The following is a 15,881-nucleotide window of genomic DNA, read 5'->3' as shown; positions in this document are numbered from 1 at the left end:
GTTTTCATATTATAAGAAATTTGGATGAGTGAGCAATATATAATATTTGTATATAATAGTTATGTATATATTTTTTAGAATAATTAATATGATAGGACCCGTTTGTAGATAATTTTTGAAGATCCCACATAGTGAGTTAGGTATATAATTTAAAGAATAATTAACAAGAAATCAGGAATTGGATAATCTTTGATGATCCCATATAGTAAATCAAGCATAATTTATTTTTATGTCATGTTTGCAAGGACACTACAGATGGATAAGTAGAAAGTTGGTATTACACACCACATTGGATAATTAAAAGAAAATCGAAAAGTGGATTCAAATACATTGAACTGAGCTCAAAGAGTAATAAACGGGAAATCAGAAACTTTATGCAAATGCAATAAACTAAACTCAAAAAGTAATTAACTAGAAATCGAAAACTGGATGCAACTGCATTAAACTAATGCCAGAAAATAACTAAAGGGAAATTAGAAATTGGATGCAAATCCTTGAAAAATATTTAACGAGAAATCGAAAACGGTATGCAAAAATGCTACAAATAAACCTCAAATAATAATTAACGGTGAATCAGAAACTGGATGCAAATAATGCATTGAACTAACCTCAAAATATAATTAATAGGAAATAAAAAACCAAATGCAACTGCATTAAATTAACCTCATAGAATAATTGACGGGAAATCAGAAACTGGATGCAAATGCATTGAAATATAAATAACCTCAAAGAATAGTTAACGGGAAATCAGAAACCGGATGAAATTGCATCGAACTAGCCTCAAAGCATAAATAATCAAAAATCATAAACTAAATGCATATGTATTGAACTAACATCAAAGAGTTAGTAATGAGAAATCAGAAACTGGATGCAACTGCAATAAACTAATCTAAAGACTAATTAACGAATATAGAAACATCAAAAAATAGATGCAAATGCACTAAACTAACCTCAATGAATAATTAACGGGAAATCATAAATTTGATGCAACTGCATTGAACAAACCTAAAAAAATAATTAACGAGAAATCAAAAACTTGCTGCAACTGCATTAAACTCACCTAAAAAAATAATTAACGAGAAATCGGAAATTGGATGCAACTGTATTGAACTAACCTCAAAGAATAATTAACGGAAAATCAAAAACTGGATGCAACTGCATTAAACTAAAATCATATATTAACTAACAGGCTGGGAAATCAGAAATTGGATGTAATATCATTGATGAATATTTAACGGAAAATCATAAACTAGATGCAAATGTATTGAAATAACCTCAAAGAATAGTTAACTGGAAATCGGAAACCGGATGTAACTACATCGAACTACCCTCAAAGCATAAATAACCGGAAATTGGAAGCTAGATGCGAACTAACTTCGAAAAATAATTAACAGGAAATCAGAAACTGGATGCAGATGTATTAAACTAACCTTAAAGAACAATTAATGATAAATTGGAACATTGATGCAAATGCAATTAACTAATCTCAAAGAGTAATTAATGAAACATTGAAAACTATATGAAATTGCACTGAATTAACCTTAATGAATAACTAACTGGAAATCGTAAACTTGGTGCAACTGCACTGAACTAACCTCAAAGAATAATTAACGAAAAATCAGAAACTTGATACAACTACATTGAATTAACCTCAAAGAATAATTAATGAGAAATCGAAAACTAAATCCAACTACATTGAACTAGCCTCAAAGAATAATTAACGTAAAATCAGAAACTTGATGCAAATGTATTGAACTAACCTCGAAACATAATTATATTATATATAGGGAGAATATAATATCTGAACAAGTATAGTTTTGCATTTTAAGTAATGTTTATTATAATTATTTTATTATGATTGTGAATGACTTGCTATTTAAGTAACTTCAATATCATCTTCGCCATATTGGACATTCTCACAAAATTTCAATCAAATTTCAATTATTAAACACAACAACAAAAATAAATCGATGGGTTTTACCAAAGTTTGGTGCTTTCTTTTGATAGAGAGTGGTGTAAGAAATTTGAACAAGTGATTAATATAATTTACATATCTTATAGTTATGAATAGTTGCTAATATTTTTTAGAATAATTTAATATAACGACACCCGTTCGTAAGACGGGTTCGAAAGCTAGTTTTAATGCAATACACCATTTAGAATTGACTTTAGAGGTGTTTTTTTGTGCTGGGCCATGTGGGTTAGTTCTATCCTTGAACAATAGGGTTTGTTTTGGTCTACTTTTGGGCATGCAGCTACTCTTTTCCAACTTGAATAATTTTATAATCGAAAGGACACCAGGAGGAAGGTTTACTGACATCCACTTAGCCATTAGTGAAGAGCCTGATTTGATAATTCATAATTTGCGGGAGAATTATGCTGGTTAAAAGAGCCCAACACCTGCAGAAGATTCCACTATACAGTGCTATGCTTACCCGTACAACACGTAATGGAAGCCAAGAGGCTGCAACTCAAACAGTATAAGAAAGAAAAAAAAATGAAAGTAGCGAGAGAGAGAGAGTCACAGTACATTCGAACTCATAAAAGAAAATCAAGGATTTTTTCTAACAAAAGTATCCCCTACGAATCACTTCATTTACAACCCAGCTTGCTATATCAATGTCACTCTTTGCGGAAAGGAAAAATTAAGAACCTATTATCGACGTGCCCTAACAATAAAAAATTGCAAACTTCCTTTTCACATAGAATAACCTATTACTCGATAACTCCTCTCTCACTCGGTCCCAACGTCATCTCGTTCCTTGGATCTTGCAACAAATATTGGTGAGTTTTCTTTTTCTTACCCGTATGATTCATGTGCACTTTTATAACTTTTTCTTTCTGAATTTTAGTTGATTTGTTGTTTCAAACTAGAACACTAATTAAGGGTTTCGTAGCTTTGGTTTCCTATTTTTCGTGGGCTAAATTTGTTCAAAGTAAAATAGCAATTGAATCCCAGTAATCAATCGAATCGATTTCCAAATTTATTCAAATTAATTTTAGATGATCCGTAGAAAGTGTTTGATGAAATTTCTCTGAAGAATACTTTGTCCCTGTTAATGCTCTTCTTTTGGGGTTTGAGGAGGTTCAGTTCGGGGCTGAGAGTTTGAGAATGTGTTGGTTACGATTGTGAGTATCCATCAGTTTACGTTTGAGTGTTGGTTTAGCAGCAATTGAATTGGGTAGGCAGGTGCATTGCATTGCATTGCATTGCAATATATTTTTTACACTGTTTTTTTTTTTTGAGCAGTATTACTTTTTCCAGTGCCTCATGTGAGTATGTCAAGTTCTGTATTTACTTTGAAGCAGTCATGATCTAGGCCAATTCATAGTCTTATCTAGTTATCTCTTTCTGTTGGTTTTCTGTAGGACAGAGCAGCGATTTAAACCAGTGGTGATAACATTATGTACTAGAAAAGGAGCGGGTGAAAGTTGCATATATTGGAACTTGTTACCAGGTCAGTAAAAACTGAGTACATCTTACCTTACAATTGATTTAGTTGTGTTAAACTTGATTTACATTATTGCTGGGTATATTCAGTTTGTTGTGCATGCAATATCTAACTTCTTGTTTGTTGGTTATGCTTTGATATTAAGCTTCTTTGCATGTAGTCTGATGTTGGGAGAGTGAATTTGTCGAATATCCATAGCTTACGCAGGGGCTCTGCTCACGCTCCCACTGCAATGCAATATACTAGTTTATGAAACGGTTAATCTGTCATACATATTTACAGTATGCTAATTGTTTGATAGTTTTAGCTATTTTGGCATTTTTATTATTATTACCTTGTTTCTGTGAGTTTCGAAAGCTTACTTGATTCAGTTGCATTTTAATTGTATTAAGGAAAACAAATGGGCTCGGAAGGCTTGCAAGCTGCTAAGGTATATTGCCACCTCCTCAAAGCAGTGAAGAAACACATTGGCAAGGAAGAACATAAAAGACATTTCAGTGATTTCATTAATCAAGAGTTTCACAAAGTGTCAGACCCATCAACTGCTCAGCAAAAAATAATGCTCGCCCACAACTACAGCTATCTGCTCAATAGTGTGCACCATCACAAGGCGAATATTGTTCTCTCTGTACTTTCCGTTGTTACTTGCTGCTGCTTGATGTGACTGTCAAAAATTTTAAATGAAATTGCATGAGGAGTCAGAGTATAGATTTTAATACACTGAAAAGATACGGAGTAGAGCAACTTTGGTAACTTGGATGGTGAAGACAAGATGAGATGGTGGATTACAACATGGACATTGGGGACAAAGTGTGGGCGGAAAGGGCCGTGTTTGAGATGTTGTGGCAAGAGGGTATGAAGCAGGGTTTAGAGGTTTTCTGGTAGATGCTATTCCTTTAGAATTATATGGATAACTTGTGTGTATGGAGCTTAGGAGGTTAAGTCATTTAGTTTCTTGTTAATGACTTAAGGTTGATTAATCCTATTTCAGGTAGATCAATATATTATCTTTTGCCTATAAAAAAGAACACTGAGTTACCAAGAGAAGAGGGACACCTTTTTTCCTAACTTCGGCTTGACAGCTGTAAAATGCTGAAAATTAATGGAGAAGGGGGTTTATGTTGTAGAGTGTGTTGCTTTAATGATATGGACTGAGTTAAAAGATTTATTATGGGTGGGTAGGGGATTTTTTTTTTTTTTTTTTTTCGGTGGGGGGTGGGGGTTATTCTAATTCTGCGAAACATGTTACTCTCTCCTTGTTAAAAAAAAAAAAAAATAAAGAAGAGAAATAAGGAGGGAACGTGTTCAAAGTGGTTACAAGAGAGAGAGATTTACAGGAAGGGCCTAAAGTTCGATCGCTAATGGATGAAGGGGTGGTTTGAACCAAGGGACTCAGTGTGGTAGTCCAAGTCCATGAGTGCGTGGTCGATTATAAGCACCTCTATATGAAACCCACAAGCTGAAGCCGCAACAATAAGACCTGGCTTTGGCAAATTACTGAAGGGTTGTTGACATGCTGGAGCAACACTGGTCCCTTGTGCTGGTAAACTAATTTAGTTTCTTTTCCAACAATGATAAGACCTTCAAGAATTCTTTTTGAATGACGTAACATAACTCATATTAAGGTATTGGAAACCAAAGTTAGATTGTTTCTGCAAAAGTAACCTGGATAAGTGTTTGGATCAGCTCACCAGAGTTTCCATTCTAATATCTAACTGGCTGTGAAGTTTGGTGTTCATGAATTTGTTGGATGAACAAATTTTACATTGTGAGATAGATCATTATCATAATGTTATCTAACCCTTCCTTGTGTGACCAAGTGCTCACGGCAAGACTTCTCGAAATTTCCACTTTTACCCCATTTCTGTATTATATCGAATTCGAATTCATTATATCTGCATTACCATTGAGGTGCTCAACCAATTTTTTAAATTCATTATAAACCATGCCATATAAGGAACTTTTTGACACACAAGCATTGCTCTCAAAGTCCCACCTTACAAGTGATTCCCTGGATTCCCTGTGAAAGTTAGATTGCAAAAAGCATTCCCTTTGCAAAGACTAGTGCTGTAAAGTAGAGGTACACTCCAAGGCCACCAATCCATACTTAGTGCCTCTTTTTTCGTAGAATGTCTGCCATGGTCCAGTACCTCCAAAGCCACCTCATGGAAACAGTTGTATTCGAGTGTTTATTGTCTGCTGTTATGTGTTAGCGTTTTCCTTTTTCTTTGGAGAGCAAACCATGTCCTAGATCTTACTGTGACACGTCTTTTCTCTTGTGTGGAATCCCACTTGAAGTTTACAAGCATAGTGAGTAAATCATCAATTAACAAATTTAGTATGCTACTGTTTGACGTTTTCCTTGCCTGTATATTTAACTGCAATGTATTGTATTTTAGTTATCGATGACATTCTGATTTGGACTTTACTAATACTTGTATGGTTGTGTTTATAATTCTGTAGGAGCTACTGTTTTCCTACAACATTGCTGTGGATAGATCAGATGAAGTGAAAAGAACACTAAACAAATCTGCTGTAAGTGTTGGTCTTCAGCTTCCAGAAGTTTATCAACCTTGATCATCACTTCGTCTAAGTATTGGTGGAAAACTAATCCCATTCACATGTCTAATACATTATTTTGCTGCTGTTTGTCGAAATTTATCGCACAGACGGCAGAAATTGTGCTGTCTCCCGAAATTTATTTTGATAGCTGTTAGACAAGGCAACAAATTTAGTTGGATTTATCACACCAGCCAAATTTAAGAGCCTTTTAGCAACCCTATTGGAATTGATTTTTTGGTGTTTGGGGGTGTTATATGGCTTTTAGCAGCCCAAACAACATCCCATTGGACTTGCTCTAAAGCATAAGTTTATGAATGAAGCTAATGCAGGATGATGAACCAGGCCATTCGTTGACTCTAAGCCATGATAGGCAGCACTGCAGCAGTGGTGAAGGGAGTGGCTTGCGAACAAAGCGACTTGACTTTGACTTTAAAGGCCTATATAAAGAAAAAACCTTATCAGCTCGCTTTGTTGATCCAACGCAGTGTTAGTTGAAATTTAAGAATAACTAGCCTTTAAGCCCGGCCATGGCCTGCTACATTTATAGTTAAGTTTGGGCCTTTCAATTACATATTTATATTTCTTGTTAAATTCATTTGGTGCATGCCATTTATTACATATTCTAGCAAGATGCACGTGCTATGCACGCGATATCAAATAAAACTTACAATAGAGTGTAAAATTCTAATGTTTTAAATAGATTTAAGAGGCAACCTAAACCCTAATTCTCAAGGATTCAAAGTATGTTTGCTCTATGAATGAATGATTACTATCTACAAAACAATTTGGCGCAAAAAAAATAGATGAGAAACAACTTTAAATTGAAGAAATATGCAGTTATCACTACACCGCCATCTAATATGGCAGTGGAATAAATGTCTTCGTACTGAGAAGTTGCTTGGTTGCAATATTCTTAAAATGTGCATAACACATTCAGATTTCTAAGCTCCTAAATAGTATGCATGTATTCAAGTGTTATATTACTACACACACAGACAAAATATACAACTTGATTGAAGCAAATATCATATTCTACTCACTCAATCGATTGTGCATCATCAGGTCATGTACATAAAGTAAATGACTAAATTTATGGGATATCTCAATAGCTTCGACCAAAGTATGTAAGGCTTCGTCATCGGTTCCAAAGGAGAGATGAGCTGTAAGACGGGTTGATGTTAGCGGAATTGGCCATGTTACTATGTACTATGTGACTATTTACCAAAGCATGAATCTTCTTGGTAAATAAAGAAAATGCCAAACTCCGACAACATTAACATTAAGTGCAAATTATTAATATTCCATTGCAATTTTTTGGGTGCGCCCATTGAATTGATATACCCAATTGTCATACTTCAGTGCAAATGGCCAACATACCAAGTAGTAAATTACTATGGAACTTAAGGTTCTCTCAATGGGCTTCCCATATTACTCTCACCAACTCGCCAAGGATTGATTAACACAATTTAAAGTTGTGAAGTAACAGTGAGACACTAAACCATTGTACTAAGCATTCAATAAGCCCAAAAAAATAAATAAATAAAGCTTACTCTTTGATAAATGAATCGCTATTCTCACACAAATCCACTCGTTCCAGGTTTGCATTATGATATAACCAACTGCAACGTTTATGCAAATATCAAAAACCCATCTCAATAAAACCACATATCCAATATAATAATAACACAAAAAGGGGGGAGTACATGCCTTCAAGTGTTATATTGCTACTTGCTGGTCATTTTCATGACTGAGGAGTACACTGTACGCCAACTTATGCAACGCCATAACACAAGCCCTTATAGAGTTATAGGTATTTTCATGGCTAGTGACACTATCCTTTCCCCCTAGCCCATTCTTGTAAAATGCATAGTATGAATGCGTCAGTGCAGTAGAGGCAACAACTATTCTTTTGTTCTATATATTCGCCATTAACAATCTATGGTAATTCAATTGAGTCCCTCGTGTCACCGCAGATCTAGGGGCTGCTGGAACTCTGCGTACTGGAGATTGAAGAGCGGTTCATAGAGTAGAATCTATCAGTTCACATGGTTATGAAATGCTCAATGCTCCATAACCTATTTAGACTCCTGTTTCAACAAGATTTGCCAAAACATACCAGTTGAGGGTTGGAAGTAATGTTTTTTGGAGATGGTGAAGGAGATGGTGATTGGGGAAAGATGAGACTGGACTTCGGTTTTGAAGTTGCCTACGTACCCAAAGATATTGCTTGGGATCAAGTCTCGATTGCGTAGTTCTGGAAAAATGACGAAGGTTGGATTTTATAGGTAGGATTGGTGATAGTTACTTCTTCGTTCTCCAATATTCCAATCGTGGGATGAAGTTGCAAATCTGGCGGAGAACCGTCCAATCATGGGATGAAATTGAGAATTGGCGGGACATCCGTCACCGTGGAATGAAGTTGGAGAATGGGGGGACATCCGCCGATCGTGGGATGAAGTTGAGAACTTCATGGACATCCGTCCACTCGTGGGATGAAGTTGAGAACGAGAATCAAGGAGAACTGTCACTCGTGGGATGAAATGGAGAACCGGCGGGACATCCGTCTACTCGTGGAATGAAGTTAGATAACCGGCGGGACATCCGGCCACCGTGGGATGAAGTTAGAGAACTGGCGGGACATCTGTCACTCGTGGAATGAAGTTGAGAACTGCGGTGGGAAAACTGCTCGTGGGATGAAGTTGAGAACCGCGGGATATCTGTCACCGTGGAATGAAGTTGAGAACTCAAGGAGAACTGTCCACCGTGGGATGAAGTTGAGAACTGGCGGGACATCCGGCCACTTCGTGGGATGAAGTTAGAGAACCGGGGGACATCCGTCACTCGTGGAATGAAGTTGGAGAATCTGGCGAGAACCTGCCACCGTGGGATGAAGTTAGAACCGCCATTTCGTGGGATGACGTTGAGAATCTGGCGGGAGAACTGTCGGCTTGTGGGATGAAGTTGGAGAACCGGCGACATCCGGCTCACCGTGGAATGAAGTTGAGAATCTGGCGGAGAACCGTCGGCTCATGGGATGAAAGTTAGAGAACCGGCGGACATCCGTCACGTGGGATGAAGTTGGAGGACCGGGCGGGACATCCGTCACCGTGGAATGTAGGCTTTGAGCATGGGCTTTTTCATAGATAAGCTCGAAAGCATGGGCTCGAAAGTGGAGGCTTGTTTATAGTTGGGCTCGAAAGCGTGGGCTTATTTATAGTTGGGGCTCGAGCATGGGCTTGTATTGAATTGGGCTTTTATTGGGCCACATTTGTGGGGCCTAACATCGCCTCTCTTTGTTACATGGGCAAGGCCTGTGTGGCAAAGAAGTATTAATATTTATGGTACTTGGTAGGTTAGTAAATTGGTAAAAAATGATGGGTGTTGAAGGCAAATAGAATCTTTTTTTTTTTTTCTTGATATAATTTATATAGAGTTTGGTATAAATTTGGATTTTGATATTGTTGAATTTATTGTATAATGGTGAAAATATGTAATGGCAGTTTGGTAAATATACTTAAAATGGTTAAAGATGAAAGGTTATAGACTTATAGCCCATGGGCTTTTTGATAGATGTTATGGGGATCAAACTTAAACTAGATATGGGTTGATTTTGAAGGGGTTGATAGAATGGGCTTTATCTAGGCTTTTAGAAAGGAGGGGTTGTTCTGTATGTCGTAGGCTTGGAACCTTAAATACACTAAGGAAGAAATATGTCTTGTATGCAGCCCAAAAGAATATAAACCGCATGATTGCCCCAGAACTTCCAAGAACTATAGCAGTTGCAAAAATCTCCTCAAGCTTCCAGCTGTCTGGGAGAGGGGACGACTTCACTCAATCTTTCGAAATTGTCATTATAGTACCATCATTTAGGATGGGCACCATAAATGGTGGAAAGTCAAATTTCCATATAAGAGTTAGCATCATGAAACCAAGCAGCAGCAATTCAATTCAATGACAAATCAAGCAGCGGCAATCAAGTACAGCCAGCGGCAAACTTTCTTCCTAAATATCATTTGGATCAGCGGCATTCCAGAAAACACACATCATTTGGCGTAAAACATAATAAGAGAATACTAAGAGAATAATAAGAGAAGGATTGGTATTTATGGGATCAGCAATGCGAGCGATGCGAGCGGCATTATGGGATCGGCAATGCAAGCGGATTTTTGGGATTGGCAATGCGAAATGCATTTATGGGCTTGGCAAATGCATTTTGATTGGCAATGCGGCATTTATGGGCTCGACAATGCGAAATGCATTTTGGGATTGACAATGCGAAATGCATTTATAGGCTCGGCAACTCATTCAGCGCATAGAGCGGCATTCTCAAAGGATCGGCAACCTCAAGGATCGGCAAAAACCAAAAGGTTTCTACCTATCAACTTTATCGGCACTTCTTCGAGCGGCTATAAATTGATTGATTAACCCATTCTTTTATCAATCGGTGACTTGGTGACTTGGATAAGGTTGAAAACGATTCCCGATCACTAAAGAACCGCTGCCATAAATGTAGTAGGAGGATAAACTGTCGACCCATATGAATTCACCAACGGCAAACACCACACTTGTTGCATTTGATTCTGCCAGAGGCTTTAGAAAAATATCCACCATCGTGGTGTTGGGAACCGCTATTTCATCAAAGATACCAACTCAATCTGCAGAATGTTGTTTTGAGCATAAAGACTGGGGTTTGAAGTTTAAAACTAGCCACTGCCTTCGAGCTTGAATCAACGACTTGAGATCCAGATCTGATCTATGTTTATACCTTGAGGAAAGCGGCGGCAACAAGAATATAGTAGACAACAACACAGCTAGTCCAAACATCAAAACCCAATAGAACTGGTAAGTAATCTTCAAGAGCCTGCTGAGGATCAGCTAGTGATGAGCCTCCATGTTGTGTAGCTGTTTTCCTCCTTGGTTTTGTTGTTGTTGGTGCTTCTTGGCCAGCCATGACAACTATTCTAGTTCTAAGAGCAGAGAGGCGTTCCACTAAATTCTTAGACAAGTTATCACCAAGTGGCTGAGAGAGATCAACGGGTTAGGGATCCTATGTCCGGGTACAAACACGGCAATCTCCCCCAAACAGTTCGAATGGGCAACCATAAATTTTGTCAATGTTTGAGGTAAAGGCAAAAGAAAAGGAGAAAATCTTTTGCTTCAAACTCGCACGATGACAATAATGCAATTTCATGGAGCTGACATTAGGGGTTTACACTGAACATGGAGCAAGTAATCTTTCCATGGATCAAATCAACATTCTCTAAACTACTTTGATATTGGAACCAACATTCCACAACATCTCTTTCAGCTGTGAGCTCATGATCACGGCTTGCAATGAGGAAAAGTTGTGGGCTCACTTCAAAATAATGGGATAGATATCCAACTCTATCAGCTCCAATCTCATTGACTACTGCTTCCACAATTTTCAGAGGTGATTGACACCGATTTTCAAGAGAATGCTATAAGATTTCCAGAGGGCAAATAAAGCGCGTAAAAGTCAAGTCTGACCCGCAAATTTAACTATAGCCAAAGACAAATCGAAAGTAGCGCCATTCATGCAAATCTGATGGTGGTAATTCAAAGTGATCGGGCGTATGGTTTCCAAAATCCGTTAGGAATTGGGTATTCACATAAGTTCATTATATTTGATCGGCAAACAAGGCCATAAAGTAGGTCGGGTTTTTGAATGCGTTGTTGGTCGGCAACTTGAAGCGGTCGGTCAATTTTTGAATAAATTTGGTCCGAGTATAACAATACTAATTGGATGTGGAGAAGGTATTTGATATAGAAGGCGGTTCAAATTGTTACATATACTAGATCAGGCTTGCCTCCAAGACCAGCTTCTTGTTACATATATTAGATCAGGCGGCTCAAATTGTTACATATATTAGATGAATATCATGAAAAGGTGGATTATTTTAGGGTTGGGTGTGAAGAGAATGATGATATGATTGAGAAGCATGCAGTTGAAACTAAGAAATCTGGGCCGTTGTTGCGTGGAGCATCGGCAAGTGCTGGACTTTCGAAATCGAGAGATTCTGAGAAACGGGAAAAATTGCAACAACTGTTAGATTATTATACTATGTGTTATAGGAGGTTGGAAGATGTATCACCGTCGGATCTAAAAGGTGTTCCAGTTCCATTGGAGGATAGCATTATGCCGCAACTTCTTGAGTGAAGTTTTTGTTTTTTATTGTTAGGATGATGTGAGGTTAGGTTACGGTTTTTTATTTCTCAATTATGTTTATTTTTTCCACTGTATTCATGATATTTGGATTTTATTTGTTTTTTTTTAAATTTTTTATTAGATTGGTAATCAAAATAGATCGAAATATAAGGGGTTGGTCAAAAGATATAAGTGTCTGGTAATCTGGCCTTGAGGTAGACCGGCAAAAGAGATATAAGAATTAAAGATAATGTAATTGGGTGTCGCCGCCCCCATAATATAATAATAACTTAATGAAATTTGGGGTGTCCAGCTCCCCAAAGTGTAATGATAACATAATGAAATTTGGGGTAGCCGCCCCCAAGATAAGATAACATATTGAAATTTGGGGTTTCGCCCCCAAATGTAATGATAACGCATGAAATTTGGGGGTCACCCCCAAGATAACGTAATGAAATTTGGGGTGTCACCCCCCATAGTGTAATGATAACGTAATGAATTTTGGGGGTCGCCCCCCAAGATAACGTGAATGAAATTTGGGGTGTCACCCCATAGTGTAATGATAACGTAATGAAATCTGGGTGTCACCGCCCCATAGTGTAATGATAACGTAATGAAATCTGTGGTGTCACCCCATAGTGTAATGATAACGTAATTAAATTTGGGGTGTCACCCCCCCATAGTGTAATGATAACGTAATGAAATTTGGAGTATTGCCGCCCCCAAAGTGTAATGATAACGTAATGAAATTTGGGGTATTGCCGCCCCCAAAGTATAATGATAATATAATGATTTAATTTAATTGTTAAAATGTATGAATATAATGAAATGTTATGAATGCTAATTTAAATGTATGCATGTATGTATGAATGACAAATGAATTATAAATGTAAAAGATATTTAAGACGCCCCATGTATGAATGGAAGGTCTTTTATTTGATGACAAAGTGATACTCGTTATTGCAAGATTTTTTTTTTTTTTTTTTTTGTAGTGAATCAATATGACTTTGAGGCAGAATGATTGTAAGTATCATCATCATATGGAATTGGTAAAGCGCTTCTTGTCGTATGATCGATCCATTCTTCGGGATACAACAAATTGAAAGTTATTGACATCATCATATGGACATATCGGCATGTCGATGAGCCCCTAATGTTTGGGCTACTATCAACTTTGTGAGTTCCATTATAAGGTCAAACACTCTTTGTTATATGTCGATCCCTTCTTTAGTGAGGCAACAAATAGAAAACACTCTTTGTTATCGACATCATCATATGGAATCAGATGTCATCGGCCCTACGATTTGGGCTACGATGAGCCCTAAGGTTTGGGCTACTATCAACTATCAACATGTCGAGTTCCATGACGAGGTCAACAAGTCAACCACTCCTTGTTATATGTCCCATTGTTTAGTATACCAATTTCGACCATCATATGGACAGAAGTTATATCTTGATGATCGAGCTAAATATGAATTGATGGCAAAAAATAGAAGGGTTAGAATCGAATTGTTAAACTAGTTTGTACTATCAACTCGTCATCAAATTGAATCTTTTGCTTGATGCCCAAATTGAAAGAGCTTTTAGAAATAAAATTCTTGGAGCGCCAAAATTAAAAAAAAAAAAATTGATAGATTTTGATTTTTGTTTTTATTTTTGATTTATATTTTTTTTATTTTCTTGCCGATCATTTGGATCAGCAAAATATTCTCTGAAACATTTGGTCGGCAAGTTTTTATTTATTTATTTATTTTTTAAGGTAGGTAAAATTAGATATTGCAAATTGGCAATGGAAAAGACTGAGCCAATTATGAAGATTGGTTCTTTCTCCGCCTAGGGTGAACATTTGGAGTATATGGACGGAAGGTTGGGATCCAATCACTCTTTTTGTAGTCCTCTGTAAGTGAGTCACCATCTGCAGAACTACTATTGTCAACTGACCATGTAATGTGAAACATGCATTGGTCGACAATGAACTGTGAAACATGTATTGGTCGATAATGAGCTCGAGGGTTGGGACCACGACTTAGAGAGGGACCTTTCAAAGAGGTTGGACTACTAAAGCATGGTAAGTGATACATACAGATAATTTCTTCTAGGAAAGAGCCGATCTCTTATAGCCTTTTGGCTAGGATTGGCCACACTAACATTATTTTTTTTTTCATATCTTCGATGAGTTGTCTACCCCTCCATGAGTGGTCGACATTAAAGTTAGCAGAAGAGTTTTTGAACTCACTCACGATCACACTTGAAACTATGCGTCTCCATATTGTAGTTTTGTTTGCTTCCTTTAATCGCACGATTCTTTTTGGTGCATGAGGAAGTGCTTTGATTCTGTAGTTACTTCGCCCGACAACCATACATGTATATGTTTCTTCAATTTTCGAGACGACGGCCGACTTGAGTTATTAGATCTGCAATATGAATACTCACTCTCCCAAATCGCAGATGGTGAGAACCATCGACTTGGAAAGGGAATTCTCATTCGCGAAGTTAATTGTTGAACTTGAGCGGCAAGAGGAGAGCCTTCACAGTTGTTTGTTCTTTGTGAAGCTATTGATGCAACTTTTTTGTGGTTGAGGGTATCCCCACAGACGGCGCCAAATATGTTTCAGCAAGATTTGCCAAAACATACCAGTTGATGGTTGGAAGTAATGTTTTTTGGAGATGGTGAAGGAGATGGTGATTGGGGAAAGATGAGACTGGACTTCGGTTTTGAAGTTGCCTACGTACCCAAAGATATTGCTTGGGATCAAGTCTCGATTATGAAGTTCGAAAAAATGACGGCGGTTGGATTTTATAGGTAGGATTGGTGATAGTTACTTCTTCGTTCTCCAATATTCCAATCGTGGGATGAAGTTGGAGAACTGGCGGGAGAACTGTCCAATCATGGGATGAAATTGGAGAATTGGCGGGACATCTGTCAGCTCGTGGAATGAAGTTGGAGAACTGGGACATCCGCCGATCGTGGGATGAAGTTCGCGAGAACTTCAAGGGACATCCGTCACCGTGGGATGAAGTTGAGAATTGGCGGACATCCGTCCGATCGTGGGATGAAGTTGGAGAACTTCAAGGGACATCTGTCACTCGTGGGATGAAGTTGAGAACTGGGAGAGAATGAACCGAACTGGGATGAAATTGAGAACTGGGCGGGAGAACTGTCGGCTTCGTGGGATGAAATTGAGAACCGGCGGGACATCCGTCACTCGTGGGATGAAGTTAGAGAACTGGCGGGACATCCGTCGCCGTGTGGAATGAAGTTGAGAACTGGCGGGAGAAGTTGAGAACTCGGGAGAACCGCGGGATGAAGAAGTTGAGAACCGGGGGGAGAACCGTCGGCTCGTGGGATGAAGTTGAGAACCGGGCGGGAGAACCGTCACCGCTCGATGAAGGATGAAGAGAACCAAAGGGATGGGACATCTGACATCCGGCACGTGGAATGAAGTTGAGAACTGGGGGAGAACCGCCGGCCGTGGGATGAAGTTGAGAATTGGCGGGACATCCGTCACCGTGGGATGAAGTTGAGAACCGGGACATCCGGTCGGCACGTGGAATGTAGGCTTTGAGCATGGGCTTTTTCATAGATAAGCTCTGAGCATGGGCTCTGAGCGTGGGCTTGTTTATAGTTGGGCTCTGAGCGTGGGCTTGTTTATAGTTGGGCTCTGAGCATGGGCTTGTTTATAGTTAGGCTCTGAGCATGG

General features: G+C 38.2%; 2 long non-coding RNA genes across 4 annotated transcripts; both read left to right on the top strand.

Moving 5' to 3' along the window:
- The first annotated feature begins 2,314 nt into the window (after positions 1–2,314).
- On the top strand, positions 2,315–4,480 carry LOC147505352 (uncharacterized). Its single transcript, XR_015193296.1, has 3 exons — positions 2,315–2,784; positions 3,370–3,458; positions 3,845–4,480. It is a non-coding gene; the product is annotated as an uncharacterized LOC147505352 (long non-coding RNA).
- Positions 4,481–4,678: 198 nt separating this feature from the next.
- On the top strand, positions 4,679–6,605 carry LOC147505351 (uncharacterized). Of its 3 annotated transcripts, none has more exons than XR_015193294.1 (3): positions 4,679–4,995; positions 5,916–5,987; positions 6,344–6,605. It is a non-coding gene; the product is annotated as an uncharacterized LOC147505351 (long non-coding RNA). The 3 variants fall into 3 exon arrangements; XR_015193293.1 differs by having other exon boundaries at positions 6,335–6,605; XR_015193295.1 differs by having other exon boundaries at positions 4,679–5,762; positions 5,916–6,605.
- The last annotated feature ends 9,276 nt before the right edge of the window (positions 6,606–15,881 follow it).

Source organism: Coptis chinensis, chromosome 4 (genome assembly GCF_015680905.1).
Source record: "Coptis chinensis isolate HL-2020 chromosome 4, ASM1568090v1, whole genome shotgun sequence".
In the NCBI taxonomy this organism is placed as follows: domain Eukaryota; kingdom Viridiplantae; phylum Streptophyta; class Magnoliopsida; order Ranunculales; family Ranunculaceae; genus Coptis; species Coptis chinensis.
Note: the sequence above shows the minus strand (reverse complement) of the source record. Positions and strands in the feature narration are given on the sequence as shown.